The sequence below is a fragment of the Taudactylus pleione genome, unplaced genomic scaffold (assembly GCF_031769625.1).
Source record: "Taudactylus pleione unplaced genomic scaffold, aTauple2 ptg000134l, whole genome shotgun sequence".
Taxonomy (NCBI): domain Eukaryota; kingdom Metazoa; phylum Chordata; class Amphibia; order Anura; family Myobatrachidae; genus Taudactylus; species Taudactylus pleione.
Window position 1 is genome coordinate 5,023,446 of NW_028284536.1, and position 15,249 is coordinate 5,038,694.

The 15,249-nt window shown below is 34.9% G+C and overlaps 4 non-coding genes across 4 annotated transcripts; all 4 read right to left on the reverse strand.

Moving 5' to 3' along the window:
• Window positions 1-6,029: 6,029 nt before the first annotated feature.
• Window positions 6,030-6,103, reverse strand: TRNAN-GUU (transfer RNA asparagine (anticodon GUU)). Its single transcript has one exon. It is a non-coding gene; the product is annotated as a tRNA-Asn (tRNA).
• A 3,625-nt stretch (window positions 6,104-9,728) lies between these two features.
• TRNAN-GUU (transfer RNA asparagine (anticodon GUU)) lies at window positions 9,729-9,802 on the reverse strand. Its single transcript has one exon. It is a non-coding gene; the product is annotated as a tRNA-Asn (tRNA).
• An 858-nt stretch (window positions 9,803-10,660) lies between these two features.
• Window positions 10,661-10,734, reverse strand: TRNAN-GUU (transfer RNA asparagine (anticodon GUU)). The gene has a single exon. It is a non-coding gene; the product is annotated as a tRNA-Asn (tRNA).
• Window positions 10,735-15,175: 4,441 nt separating this feature from the next.
• On the reverse strand, window positions 15,176-15,249 carry TRNAN-GUU (transfer RNA asparagine (anticodon GUU)). Its single transcript has one exon. It is a non-coding gene; the product is annotated as a tRNA-Asn (tRNA).

The following is a 15,249-nucleotide window of genomic DNA, read 5'->3' on the forward strand; positions in this document are numbered from 1 at the left end:
ATCAAAACTCTGCTATGTGCTGTTTTCATTTATCAAATCTAAAATTGGGATTGCTATTATGACTTTTTTGGTCTTTGCTTATAGTAGAAAATCCATTATCATCTTAACTCATTTAAATCATATTTTGACGATTATTTTATTTTAGTAATGTCTTTACTTTACCCTATTACTTCTATGGTTATTGAGAAAAACAAACTACATTGACTAGAGAAGAGCAAATCAGGTGTTCAAACAAGTAATTTATCAAAATCATCTTTCCAGTTTACACTTTGGTGATGCAATAAGACAATGATTTTGTAAGAAAAATCTTCAAACTTCAAAAAGTTTTTCTTAATTCCTTACCTTTGTACTGATAAGATAACACCTGGTTATAACATAACACAGGCTTTCACTTAAAAATGCTGCTAGGTTGCATTCTGCTGATTAGATATCACCAGGAACAACATTAACCTTCAGGTATTTTCTAATTGTTGAATAAATTGGCTTAAATCAAATTAAACTCACTTTAGAGATAATTGTTTCAGAGAAAGTCTTGAACCCTACCATAAAATAGGTAGTTAGACATGTTGACTTCTCTACCTAAAATTCCCCAAAATTTGACTAATAGAAGATTCTCGTCCCTGGGTGGGATTGAACCACCAACCTTCCGGTTAACAGCTGAACACGCTAACCAATTGCGCCACAGAGACCCTATATGAGACATAAACAAACAACTGCAAAGAAAGATTGATCTGGAAAGTTTCCTTGCCAAAGTTTATAAAGTCTCTAATCTGGACAGTTATTTTAGGATTTTTCGTTATTTAAAAGGAACACATTGCCATGTTCTTGAGATGAATCAACCCTTCTTGAGTTCTAAGCACTTCCATGAGCAGCAGAGTGGCGCAACTGAAGCGTGCTGGGCCCATAACCCGGAGGTCGATGGATTGAAACCATCCTCTGCTATGTGCTATTTTGATTTATCAAATCTAAAATTGGGATTGCTATTTTGACTTTTTTGGTCTTTGCTTTTAGTAGAAAATCCATTATCATCTTAACTCATTTTAATCATATTTTAACAGAAGTGCTGTAGCAAAAAATCCACTTAATGTCTTTACTTTACCCTATTACTTCTATGGTTATTGAGAAAAACAAACTACATTGACTCCAGAAGAGCAAATCAGGTGTTCTAACAAGTAATTTATCAAAATCATCTTTCCAGCTTACACTTTGGTGATGCAATAAGACAATGATTTTGTAAGAAAAATCTTCAAACTTCAAAAAGTTTTTCTTAATTCCTTACCTTTGTACTGATAAGATAAGACCTGGTTTTAACATAACACAGGCTTTCACTTAAAAATGCTGCTAGGTTGCATTCTGCTGATTAGATATCACCAGGAACAACATTAACCTTCAGGTATTTTCTAAATGTTGAATAAATTGGCTTAAATCAAATTAAACTCACTTTAGAGATAATTGTTTCAGAGAAAGTCTTGAACCCTACCATAAAAAAGGTAGTTTGACATGTTGACTTCTCTACCTAAAATTCCCCAAAATTTGACTAATAGAAGATTCTCGTCCCTGGGTGGGATTGAACCACCACCCTTCCGGTTAACAGCCGAATGTGCTAACCAATTGCGCCACAGAGACCCTATGTGATACATGCCAAAGTTTATAAAGTCTCTAATCTGGACAGTTATTTTCGGATTTTTTGTTATTTAAAAGGAACACATTGCCATGTTCTTGAGATAAATCAACCCTTCTTGAGTTCTAAGCACTTCCATGAGCAGCAGAGTGGCACAGCGGAAGTGTGCTGGGCCCATAACCCAGAGGTCGATGGATCGAAACTCTGCTATGTGCTGTTTTCATTTATCAAATCTAAAATTGGGATTGCTATTTTGACTTTTTTGGTCTTTGCTTATAGTAGAAAATCCATTATCATCTTAACTCATTTAAATCATATTTTGACAGAAGTGCTGTAGCAAAAAATCCACATAATGTCTTTACTTTACCCTATTACTTCTATGGTTATTGAGAAAAACAAACTACATTGACTCCAGAAGAGCAAATCAGGTGTTCTAACAAGTAATTTATCAAAATTATCTTTCCAGCTTACACTTTGGTGATGCAAAAAGACAATGATTTTGTAAGAAAAATCTTCAAACTTCAAAAAGTTTTTCTTAATTCCTTACCTTTGTACTGATAAGATAACACCTGGTTATAACATAACACAGGCTTTCACTTAAAAATGCTGCTAGGTTGCATTCTGCTGATTAGATATCACCAGGAACAACATTAACCTTCAGGTATTTTCTAATTGTTGAATAAATTGGCTTAAATCAAATTAAACTCACTTTAGAGATAGTTGTTTCAGAGAAAGTCTTGAACCCTACCATAAAATAGGTAGTTAGACATGTTGACTTCTCTACCTAAAATTCCCCAAAATTTGACTAATAGAAGATTCTCGTCCCTGGGTGGTATTGAACCACCAACTTTCCGGTTAACAGCCGAACACGCTAACCAATTGCGCCACAGAAACCCTATATGAGACATAAACAAACAACTGCAAAGAAAGATTGATCTGGAAAGTTTCCTTGCCAAAGATTATAAAGTCTCTAATCTGGACAGTTATTTTAGGATTTTTCATTAATTAAATGGAACACATTGCCATGTTCTTGTGATGAATCAACCCTTCTTGAGTTCTAAGAACTTCCATGAGCAGCAGAGCGGCGCAGCAGAAGCGTGCTGGGCCCATAACCCAGAGGTCGATGGATCAAAACCATCCTCTGCTATGTGCTATTTTGATTTATCAAATCTAAAATTGGGATTGCTATTTTGACTTTTTTGGTCTTTGCTTTTAGAAGAAAATCCATTATCATCTTAACTCATTTTAATCATATTTTGACAGAAGTGCTGTAGCAAAAAATCCACTTAATGTCTTTACTTTACCCTATTACTTCTATGGTTATTGAGAAAAACAAACTACATTGACTCCAGAAGAGCAAATCAGGTGTTCTAACAAGTAATTTATCAAAATCATCTTTCCAGCTTACACTTTGGTGATGCAATAAGACAATGATTTTGTAAGAAAAATCTTCAAACTTCAAAAAGTTTTTCTTAATTCCTTACCTTTGTACTGATAAGATAAGACCTGGTTTTAACATAACACAGGCTTTCACTTAAAAATGCTGCTAGGTTGCATTCTGCTGATTACATATCACCAGGAACAACATTAACCTTCAGGTATTTTGTAAATGTTGAATAAATTGGCTTAAATCAAATTAAACTCACTTTAGAGATAATTGTTTCAGAGAAAGTCTTGAACCCTACCATAAAAAAGGTAGTTTGACATGTTGACTTCTCTACCTAAATTTCCCCAAAATTTGACTAATAGAAGATTCTCGTCCCTGGGTGGTATTGAACCACCAACTTTCCGGTTAACAGCCGAACACGCTAACCAATTGCGCCACAGAGACCCTATATGAGACATAAACAAACAACTGCAAAGAAAGATTGATCTGGAAAGTTTCCTTGCCAAAGTTTATAAAGTCTCTAATCTGGACAGTTATTTTAGGATTTTTTGTTAATTAAATGGAACACATTGCCATGTTCTTGTGATGAATCAACCCTTCTTGAGTTCTAAGCACTTCCATGAGCAGCAGAGTGGCGCAGCAGAAGCGTGCTGGGCCCATAACCCAGAGGTCGATGGATCAAAACCATCCTCTGCTATGTGCTGTTTTGATTTATCAAATCTAAAATTGGGATTGCTATTTTGACTTTTTTGGTCTTTGCTTTTAGTAGAAAATCCATTATCATCTTAACTCATTTTAATCATATTTTGACAGAAGTGCTGTAGCAAAAAATCCACTTAATGTCTTTACTTTACCCTATTACTTCTATGGTTATTGAGAAAAACAAACTAGATTGACTCCAGAAGAGCAAATCAGGTGTTCTAACAAGTAATTTATCAAAATCATCTTTCCAGCTTACACTTTGGTGATGCAATAAGACAATGATTTTGTAAGAAAAATCTTCAAACTTCAAAAAGTTTTTCTTAATTCCTTACCATTGTACTGATAAGATAAGACCTGGTTTTAACATAACACAGGCTTTCACTTAAAAATGCTGCTAGGTTGCATTCTGCTGATTAGATATCACCAGGAACAACATTAACCTTCAGGTATTTTCTAAATGTTGAATAAATTGGCTTAAATCAAATTAAACTCACTTTAGAGATAATTGTTTCAGAGAAAGTCTTGAACCCTACCATAAAAAAGGTAGTTTGACATGTTGACTTCTCTACCTAAAATTCCCCAAAATTTGACTAATAGAAGATTCTCGTCCCTGGGTGGGATTGAACCACCAACCTTCCGTTTAACAGCCGAACGCGCTATCCAATTGCGCCACAGAGACCCTATGTGATACATAAGCAAACAACACCTAAGAAAGATTGGTCTGGAAAGTTTCCTTGCCAAAGTTTATAAAGTCTCTAATCTGGACAGTTATTTTAGGATTTTTCGTTAATTAAAAGGAACACATTGCCATGTTCTTGAGATGTATCAACCCTTCTTGAGTTCTAAGCACTTCCATGAGCAGCAGAGTGGCGCAGCGGAAGCGAGCTGGGCCCATAACCCAGAGGTCGATGGATCGAAACTCTGCTATGTGCTGTTTTCATTTATCAAATCTAAAATTGGGATTGCTATTATGACTTTTTTGGTCTTTGCTTATAGTAGAAAATCCATTATCATCTTAACTCATTTAAATCATATTTTGACGATTATTTTATTTTAGTAATGTCTTTACTTTACCCTATTACTTCTATGGTTATTGAGAAAAACAAACTACATCGACTAGAGAAGAGCAAATCAGGTGTTCAAACAAGTAATTTATCAAAATCATCTTTCCAGTTTACACTTTGGTGATGCAATAAGACAATGATTTTGTAAGAAAAATCTTCAAACTTCAAAAAGTTTTTCTAAATTCCTTACCTTTGTACTGATAAGATAACACCTGGTTATAACATAACACAGGCTTTCACTTAAAAATGCTGCTAGGTTGCATTCTGCTGATTAGATATCACCAGGAACAACATTAACCTTCAGGTATTTTGTAAATGTTGAATAAATTGGCTTAAATCAAATTAAACTCACTTTAGAGATAATTGTTTCAGAGAAAGTCTTGAACCCTACCATAAAAAAGGTAGTTTGACATGTTGACTTCTCTACCTAAAATTCCCCAAAATTTGACTAATAGAAGATTCTCGTCCCTGGGTGGGATTGAACCACCAACCTTCCGGTTAACAGCCGAACGCGCTAACCAAAAGGAACACATTGCCATGTTCTTGAGATGAATCAACCCTTCTTGAGTTCTAAGCACTTCCATGAGCAGCAGAGTGGCGCAGCGGAAGCGTGCTGGGCCCATAACCCAGAGGTCGATGGATCGAAACTCTGCTATGTGCTGTTTTCATTTATCAAATCTAAAATTGGGATTGCTATTATGACTTTTTTGGTCTTTGCTTATAGTAGAAAATCCATTATCATCTTAACTCATTTAAATCATATTTTGACGATTATTTTATTTTAGTAATGTCTTTACTTTACCCTATTACTTCTATGGTTATTGAGAAAAACAAACTACATTGACTAGAGAAGAGCAAATCAGGTGTTCAAACAAGTAATTTATCAAAATCATCTTTCCAGTTTACACTTTGGTGATGCAATAAGACAATGATTTTGTAAGAAAAATCTTCAAACTTCAAAAAGTTTTTCTTAATTCCTTACCTTTGTACTGATAAGATAACACCTGGTTATAACATAACACAGGCTTTCACTTAAAAATGCTGCTAGGTTGCATTCTGCTGATTAGATATCACCAGGAACAACATTAACCTTCAGGTATTTTCTAATTGTTGAATAAATTGGCTTAAATCAAATTAAACTCACTTTAGAGATAATTGTTTCAGAGAAAGTCTTGAACCCTACCATAAAATAGGTAGTTAGACATGTTGACTTCTCTACCTAAAATTCCCCAAAATTTGACTAATAGAAGATTCTCGTCTCTGGGTGGGATTGAACCACCAACCTTCCGGTTAACAGCCGAACGCGCTAACCAATTGCGCCACAGAGACCCTATATGAGACATAAACAAACAACTGCAAAGAAAGATTGATCTGGAAAGTTTCCTTGCCAAAGTTTATAAAGTCTCTAATCTGGACAGTTATTTTAGGATTTTTCGTTATTTAAAAGGAATACATTGCCATGTTCTTGAGATGAATCAACCCTTCTTGAGTTCTAAGCACTTCCATGAGCAGCAGAGTGGCGCAAAGGAAGCGTGCTGGGCCCATAACCCGGAGGTCGATGGATTGAAACCATCCTCTGCTATGTGCTATTTTGATTTATCAAATCTAAAATTGGGATTGCTATTTTGACTTTTTTGGTCTTTGCTTTTAGTAGAAAATCCATTATCATCTTAACTCATTTTAATCATATTTTAACAGAAGTGCTGTAGCAAAAAATCCACTTAATGTCTTTACTTTACCCTATTACTTCTATGGTTATTGAGAAAAACAAACTACATTGACTCCAGAAGAGCAAATCAGGTGTTCTAACAAGTAATTTATCAAAATCATCTTTCCAGCTTACACTTTGGTGATGCAATAAGACAATGATTTTGTAAGAAAAATCTTCAAACTTCAAAAAGTTTTTCTTAATTCCTTACCTTTGTACTGATAAGATAAGACCTGGTTTTAACATAACACAGGCTTTCACTTAAAAATGCTGCTAGGTTGCATTCTGCTGATTAGATATCACCAGGAACAACATTAACCTTCAGGTATTTTCTAAATGTTGAATAAATTGGCTTAAATCAAATTAAACTCACTTTAGAGATAATTGTTTCAGAGAAAGTCTAGAACCCTACCATAAAAAAGGTAGTTTGACATGTTGACTTCTCTACCTAAAATTCCCCAAAATTTGACTAATAGAAGATTTTCGTCCCTGGGTGGGATTGAACCACCACCCTTCCGGTTAACAGCCGAATGTGCTAACCAATTGCGCCACAGAGACCCCATGTGATACATGCCAAAGTTTATAAAGTCTCTAATCTGGACAGTTATTTTCGGATTTTTTGTTATTTAAAAGGAACACATTGCCATGTTCTTGAGATGAATCAACCCTTCTTGAGTTCTAAGCACTTCCATGAGCAGCAGAGTGGCACAGCGGAAGTGTGCTGGGCCCATAACCCAGAGGTCGATGGATTGAAACTCTGCTATGTGCTGTTTTCATTTATCAAATCTAAAATTGGGTTTGCTATTTTGACTTTTTTGGTCTTTGCTTATAGTAGAAAATCCATTATCATCTTAACTCATTTAAATCATATTTTGACAGAAGTGCTGTAGCAAAAAATCCACATAATGTCTTTACTTTACCCTATTACTTCTATGGTTATTGAGAAAAACAAACTACATTGACTAGAGAAGAGCAAATCAGGTGTTCAAACAAGTAATTTATCAAAATTATCTTTCCAGCTTACACTTTGGTGATGCAAAAAGACAATGATTTTGTAAGAAAAATCTTCAAACTTCAAAAAGTTTTTCTTAATTCCTTACCTTTGTACTGATAAGATAACACCTGGTTATAACATAACACAGGCTTTCACTTAAAAATGCTGCTAGGTTGCATTCTGCTGATTAGATATCACCAGGAACAACATTAACCTTCAGGTATTTTCTAATTGTTGAATAAATTGGCTTAAATCAAATTAAACTCACTTTAGAGATAATTGTTTCAGAGAAAGTCTTGAACCCTACCATAAAATAGGTAGTTAGACATGTTGACTTCTCTACCTAAAATTCCCCAAAATTTGACTAATAGAAGATTCTCGTCCCTGGGTGGTATTGAACCACCAACTTTCCGGTTAACAGCCGAACACGCTAACCAATTGCGCCACAGAAACCCTATATGAGACATAAACAAACAACTGCAAAGAAAGATTGATCTGGAAAGTTTCCTTGCCAAAGATTATAAAGTCTCTAATCTGGACAGTTATTTTAGGATTTTTTGTTAATTAAATGGAACACATTGCCATGTTCTTGTGATGAATCAACCCTTCTTGAGTTCTAAGCACTTCCATGAGCAGCAGAGTGGCGCAGCAGAAGCGTGCTGGGCCCATAACCCAGAGGTCGATGGATCAAAACCATTCTCTGCTATGTGCTATTTTGATTTATCAAATCTAAAATTGGGATTGCTATTTTGACTTTTTTGGTCTTTGCTTTTAGTAGAAAATCCATTATCATCTTAACTCATTTTAATCATATTTTGACAGAAGTGCTGTAGCAAAAAATCCACTTAATGTCTTTACTTTACCCTATTACTTCTATGGTTATTGAGAAAAACAAACTACATTGACTCCAGAAGAGCAAATCGGTGTTCTAACAAGTAATTTATCAAAATCATCTTTCCAGCTTACACTTTGGTGATGCAATAAGACAATGATTTTGTAAGAAAAATCTTCAAACTTCAAAAAGTTTTTCTTAATTCCTTACCTTTGTACTGATAAGATAAGACGTGGTTTTAACATAACACAGGCTTTCACTTAAAAATGCTGCTAGGTTGCATTCTGCTGATTAGATATCACCAGGAACAACATTAACCTTAAGGTATTTTGTAAATGTTGAATAAATTGGCTTAAATCAAATTAAACTCACTTTAGAGATAATTGTTTCAGAGAAAGTCTTGAACCCTACCATAAAAAAGGTAGTTTGACATGTTGACTTCTCTACCTAAAATTCCCCAAAATTTGACTAATAGAAGATTCTCGTCCCTGGGTGGTATTGAACCACCAACTTTCCGGTTAACAGCCGAACACGCTAAACAATTGCGCCACAGAGACCCTATATGAGACATAAACAAACAACTGCAAAGAAAGATTGATCTGGAAAGTTTCCTTGCCAAAGTTTATAAAGTCTCTAATCTGGACAGTTATTTTAGGATTTTTCGTTAATTAAATGGAACACATTGCCATGTTCTTGTGATGAATCAACCCTTCTTGAGTTCTAAGCACTTCCATGAGCAGCAGAGTGGCGCAGCAGAAGCGTGCTGGGCCCATAACCCAGAGGTCGATGGATCAAAACCATCCTCTGCTATGTGCTGTTTTGATTTATCAAATCTAAAATTGGGATTGCTATTTTGACTTTTTTGGTCTTTGCTTTTAGTAGAAAATCCATTATCATCTTAACTCATTTTAATCATATTTTGACAGAAGTGCTGTAGCAAAAAATCCACTTAATGTCTTTACTTTACCCTATTACTTCTATGGTTATTGAGAAAAACAAACTACATTGACTCCAGAAGAGCAAATCAGGTGTTCTAACAAGTAATTTATCAAAATCATCTTTCCAGCTTACACTTTGGTGATGCAATAAGACAATGATTTTGTAAGAAAAATCTTCAAACTTCAAAAAGTTTTTCTTAATTCCTTACCTTTGTACTGATAAGATAACACCTGGTTATAACATAACACAGGCTTTCACTTAAAAATGCTGCTAGGTTGCATTCTGCTGATTAGATATCACCAGGAACAACATTAACCTTCAGGTATTTTCTAATTGTTGAATAAATTGGCTTAAATCAAATTAAACTCACTTTAGAGATAATTGTTTCAGAGAAAGTCTTGAACCCTACCATAAAATAGGTAGTTAGACATGTTGACTTCTCTACCTAAAATTCCCCAAAATTTGACTAATAGAAGATTCTCGTCCCTGGGTGGGATTGAACCACCAACCTTCCGGTTAACAGCCGAACGCGCTAACCAATTGCGCCACAGAGACCCTATGTGATACATAAACAAACAACACCTAAGAAAGATTGATCTGGAAAGTTTCCTTGCCAAAGTTTATAAAGTCTCTAATCTGGACAGTTATTTTAGGATTTATCGTTATTTAAAAGGAACACATTGCCATGTTCTTGAGATGAATCAACCCTCCTTGAGTTCTTAGCACTTCCATGAGCAGCAGAGTGGCGCAGCGGAAGCGTGCTGGGCCCATAACCCAGAGGTCGATGGATCGAAACTCTGCTATGTGCTGTTTTCATTTATCAAATCTAAAATTGGGATTGCTATTTTGACTTTTTTGGTCTTTGCTTATAGTAGAAAATCCATTATCATCTTAACTCATTTAAATCATATTTTGACAGAAGTGCTGTAGCAAAAAATCCACTTAATGTCTTTACTTTACCCTATTACTTCTATGGTTATTGAGAAAAACAAACTACATTGACTCCAGAAGAGCAAATCAGGTGTTCTAACAAGTAATTTATCAAAATCATCTTTCCAGCTTACACTTTGGTGATGCAATAAGACAATGATTTTGTAAGAAAAATCTTCAAACTTCAAAAAGTTTTTCTTAATTCCTTACCTTTGTACTGATAAGATAAGACCTGGTTTTAACATAACACAGGCTTTCACTTAAAAATGCTGCTAGGTTGCATTCTGCTGATTACATATCACCAGGAACAACATTAACCTTCAGGTATTTTGTAAATGTTGAATAAATTGGCTTAAATCAAATTAAACTCACTTTAGAGATAATTGTTTCAGAGAAAGTCTTGAACCCTACCATAAAAAAGGTAGTTTGACATGTTGACTTCTCTACCTAAAATTCCCCAAAATTTGACTAATAGAAGATTCTCGTCCCTGGGTGGGATTGAACCACCAACCTTCCGGTTAACAGCCGAACGCGCTAACCAATTGCGCCACAGAGACCCTATGTGATACATAAACAAACAACACCTAAGAAAGATTGATCTGGAAAGTTTCCTTGCCAAAGTTTATAAAGTCTCTAATCTGGACAGTTATTTTAGGATTTATCGTTATTTAAAAGGAACACATTGCCATGTTCTTGAGATGAATCAACCCTCCTTGAGTTCTTAGTACTTCCATGAGCAGCAGAGTGGCGCAGCGGAAGCGTGCTGGGCCCATAACCCAGAGGTCGATGGATCGAAACTCTGCTATGTGCTATTTTGATTTATCAAATCTAAAATTGGGATTGCTATTTTGACTTTTTTGGTCTTTGCTTTTAGTAGAAAATCCATTATCATCTTAACTCATTTTAATCATATTTTGACAGAAGTGCTGTAGCAAAAAATCCACTTAATGTCTTTACTTTACCCTATTACTTCTATGGTTATTGAGAAAAACAAACTACATTGACTCCAGAAGAGCAAATCAGGTGTTCTAACAAGTAATTTATCAAAATCATCTTTCCAGCTTACACTTTGGTGATGCAATAAGACAATGATTTTGTAAGAAAAATCTTCAAACTTCAAAAAGTTTTTCTTAATTCCTTACCTTTGTACTGATAAGATAAGACCTGGTTTTAACATAACACAGGCTTTCACTTAAAAATGCTGCTAGGTTGCATTCTGCTGATTAGATATCACCAGGAACAACATTAACCTTAAGGTATTTTGTAAATGTTGAATAAATTGGCTTAAATCAAATTAAACTCACTTTAGAGATAATTGTTTCAGAGAAAGTCTTGAACCCTACCATAAAAAAGGTAGTTTGACATGTTGACTTCTCTACCTAAAATTCCCCAAAATTTGACTAATAGAAGATTCTCGTCCCTGGGTGGTATTGAACCACCAACTTTCCGGTTAACAGCCGAACACGCTAACCAATTGCGCCACAGAGACCCTATATGAGACATAAACAAACAACTGCAAAGAAAGATTGATCTGGAAAGTTTCCTTGCCAAAGTTTATAAAGTCTCTAATCTGGACAGTTATTTTAGGATTTTTCGTTAATTAAATGGAACACATTGCCATGTTCTTGTGATGAATCAACCCTTCTTGAGTTCTAAGCACTTCCATGAGCAGCAGAGTGGCGCAGCAGAAGCGTGCTGGGCCCATAACCCAGCGGTCGATGGATCAAAACCATCCTCTGCTATGTGCTATTTTGATTTATCAAATCTAAAATTGGGATTGCTATTTTGACTTTTTTGGTCTTTGCTTTTAGTAGAAAATCCATTATCATCTTAACTCATTTTAATCATATTTTGACAGAAGTGCTGTAGCAAAAAATCCACTTAATGTCTTTACTTTACCCTATTACTTCTATGGTTATTGAGAAAAACAAACTACATTGACTCCAGAAGAGCAAATCAGGTGTTCTAACAAGTAATTTATCAAAATCATCTTTCCAGCTTACACTTTGGTGATGCAATAAGACAATGATTTTGTAAGAAAAATCTTCAAACTTCAAAAAGTTTTTCTTAATTCCTTACCTTTGTACTGATAAGATAAGACCTGGTTTTAACATAACACAGGCTTTCACTTAAAAATGCTGCTAGGTTGCATTCTGCTGATTAGATATCACCAGGAACAACATTAACCTTAAGGTATTTTGTAAATGTTGAATAAATTGGCTTAAATCAAATTAAACTCACTTTAGAGATAATTGTTTCAGAGAAAGTCTTGAACCCTACCATAAAAAAGGTAGTTTGACATGTTGACTTCTCTACCTAAAATTCCCCAAAATTTGACTAATAGAAGATTCTCGTACCTGTGTGGTATTGAACCACCAACTTTCCGGTTAACAGCTGAACACGCTAACCAATTGCGCCACAGAGACCCTATATGAGACATAAACAAACAACTGCAAAGAAAGATTGATCTGGAAAGTTTCTTTGCCAAAGTTTATAAAGTCTCTAATCTGGACAGTTATTTTAGGATTTTTCGTTAATTAAATGGAACACATTGCCATGTTCTTGTGATGAATCAACCCTCCTTGAGTTCTTAGCACTTCCATGAGCAGCAGAGTGGTGCAGCGGAAGCGTGCTGGGCCCATAACCCAGAGGTCGATGGATCGAAACTCTGCTATGTGCTGTTTTCATTTATCAAATCTAAAATTGGGATTGCTATTTTGACTTTTTTGGTCTTTGCTTATAGTAGAAAATCCATTATCATCTTAACTCATTTAAATGATATTTTGACAGAAGTGCTGTAGCAAAAAATCCACATAATGTCTTTACTTTACCCTATTACTTCTATGGTTATTGAGAAAAACAAACTACATTGACTCCAGAAGAGCAAATCAGGTGTTCTAACAATTAATTTATCAAAATCATTTTTCCAGCTTACACTTTGGTGATGCAATAAGACAATGATTTTGTTAGAAAAATCTTCAAACTTCAAAAAGTTTTTCTTAATTCCTTACCTTTGTACTGATAAGATAACACCTGGTTATAACATAACACAGGCTTTCACTTAAAAATGCTGCTAGGTTGCATTCTGCTGATTAGATATCACCAGGAACAACATTAACCTTCAGGTATTTTCTAAATGTTGAATAAATTGGCTTAAATCAAATTAAACTCACTTTAGAGATAATTGTTTCAGAGAAAGTCTTGAACCCTTCCTTAAAATAGGTAGTTTGACATGTTGACTTCTCTACCTAAAAATCCCCAAAACTTGATTAATAGAATATTCTCGTCCCTGGGTGGGATTGAACCACCAACATTCCAGTTAACAGCTGAACGCGCTAACCAATTGCGCCACAGAAACCAAATATGAGACATAAACAAACAGCAGCTAAGAAACATTGATCTGGAAAGTTTCCTTGCCAAAGTTTATAAAGTCTCTAATCTGGACAGTTATTTTAGGATTTTTCGTTAATTAAAAGGAACACATTGCCATGTTCTTGAGATGAATCAACCCTTCTTGAGTTCTAAGCACTTCCATGAGCAGCAGAGTGGCGCAGCGGAAGCGAGCTGGGCCCATAACCCAGAGGTCGATGGATCGAAACTCTGCTATGTGCTGTTTTCATTTATCAAATCTAAAATTGGGATTGCTATTATGACTTTTTTGGTCTTTGCTTATAGTAGAAAATCCATTATCATCTTAACTCATTTAAATCATATTTTGACGATTATTTTATTTTAGTAATGTCTTTACTTTACCCTATTACTTCTATGGTTATTGAGAAAAACAAACTACATCGACTAGAGAAGAGCAAATCAGGTGTTCAAACAAGTAATTTATCAAAATCATCTTTCCAGTTTACACTTTGGTGATGCAATAAGACAATGATTTTGTAAGAAAAATCTTCAAACTTCAAAAAGTTTTTCTTAATTCCTTACCTTTGTACTGATAAGATAACACCTGGTTATAACATAACACAGGCTTTCACTTAAAAATGCTGCTAGGTTGCATTCTGCTGATTAGATATCACCAGGAACAACATTAACCTTCAGGTATTTTGTAAATGTTGAATAAATTGGCTTAAATCAAATTAAACTCACTTTAGAGATAATTGTTTCAGAGAAAGTCTTGAACCCTACCATAAAAAAGGTAGTTTGACATGTTGACTTCTCTACCTAAAATTCCCCAAAATTTGACTAATAGAAGATTCTCGTCCCTGGGTGGGATTGAACCACCAACCTTCCGGTTAACAGCCGAACGCGCTAACCAAAAGGAACACATTGCCATGTTCTTGAGATGAATCAACCCTTCTTGAGTTCTAAGCACTTCCATGAGCAGCAGAGTGGCGCAGTGGAAGCGTGCTGGGCCCATAACCCAGAGGTCGATGGATCAAAACTCTGCTATGTGCTGTTTTCATTTATCAAATCTAAAATTGGGATTGCTATTATGACTTTTTTGGTCTTTGCTTATAGTAGAAAATCCATTATCATCTTAACTCATTTAAATCATATTTTGACGATTATTTTATTTTAGTAATGTCTTTACTTTACCCTATTACTTCTATGGTTATTGAGAAAAACAAACTACATTGACTAGAGAAGAGCAAATCAGGTGTTCAAACAAGTAATTTATCAAAATCATCTTTCCAGTTTACACTTTGGTGATGCAATAAGACAATGATTTTGTAAGAAAAATCTTCAAACTTCAAAAAGTTTTTCTTAATTCCTTACCTTTGTACTGATAAGATAACACCTGGTTATAACATAACACAGGCTTTCACTTAAAAATGCTGCTAGGTTGCATTCTGCTGATTAGATATCACCAGGAACAACATTAACCTTCAGGTATTTTCTAATTGTTGAATAAATTGGCTTAAATCAAATTAAACTCACTTTAGAGATAATTGTTTCAGAGAAAGTCTTGAACCCTACCATAAAATAGGTAGTTAGACATGTTGACTTCTCTACCTAAAATTCCCCAAAATTTGACTAATAGAAGATTCTCGTCCCTGGGTGGGATTGAACCACCAACCTTCCGGTTAACAGCCGAACGCGCTAACCAATTGCGCCACAGAGAC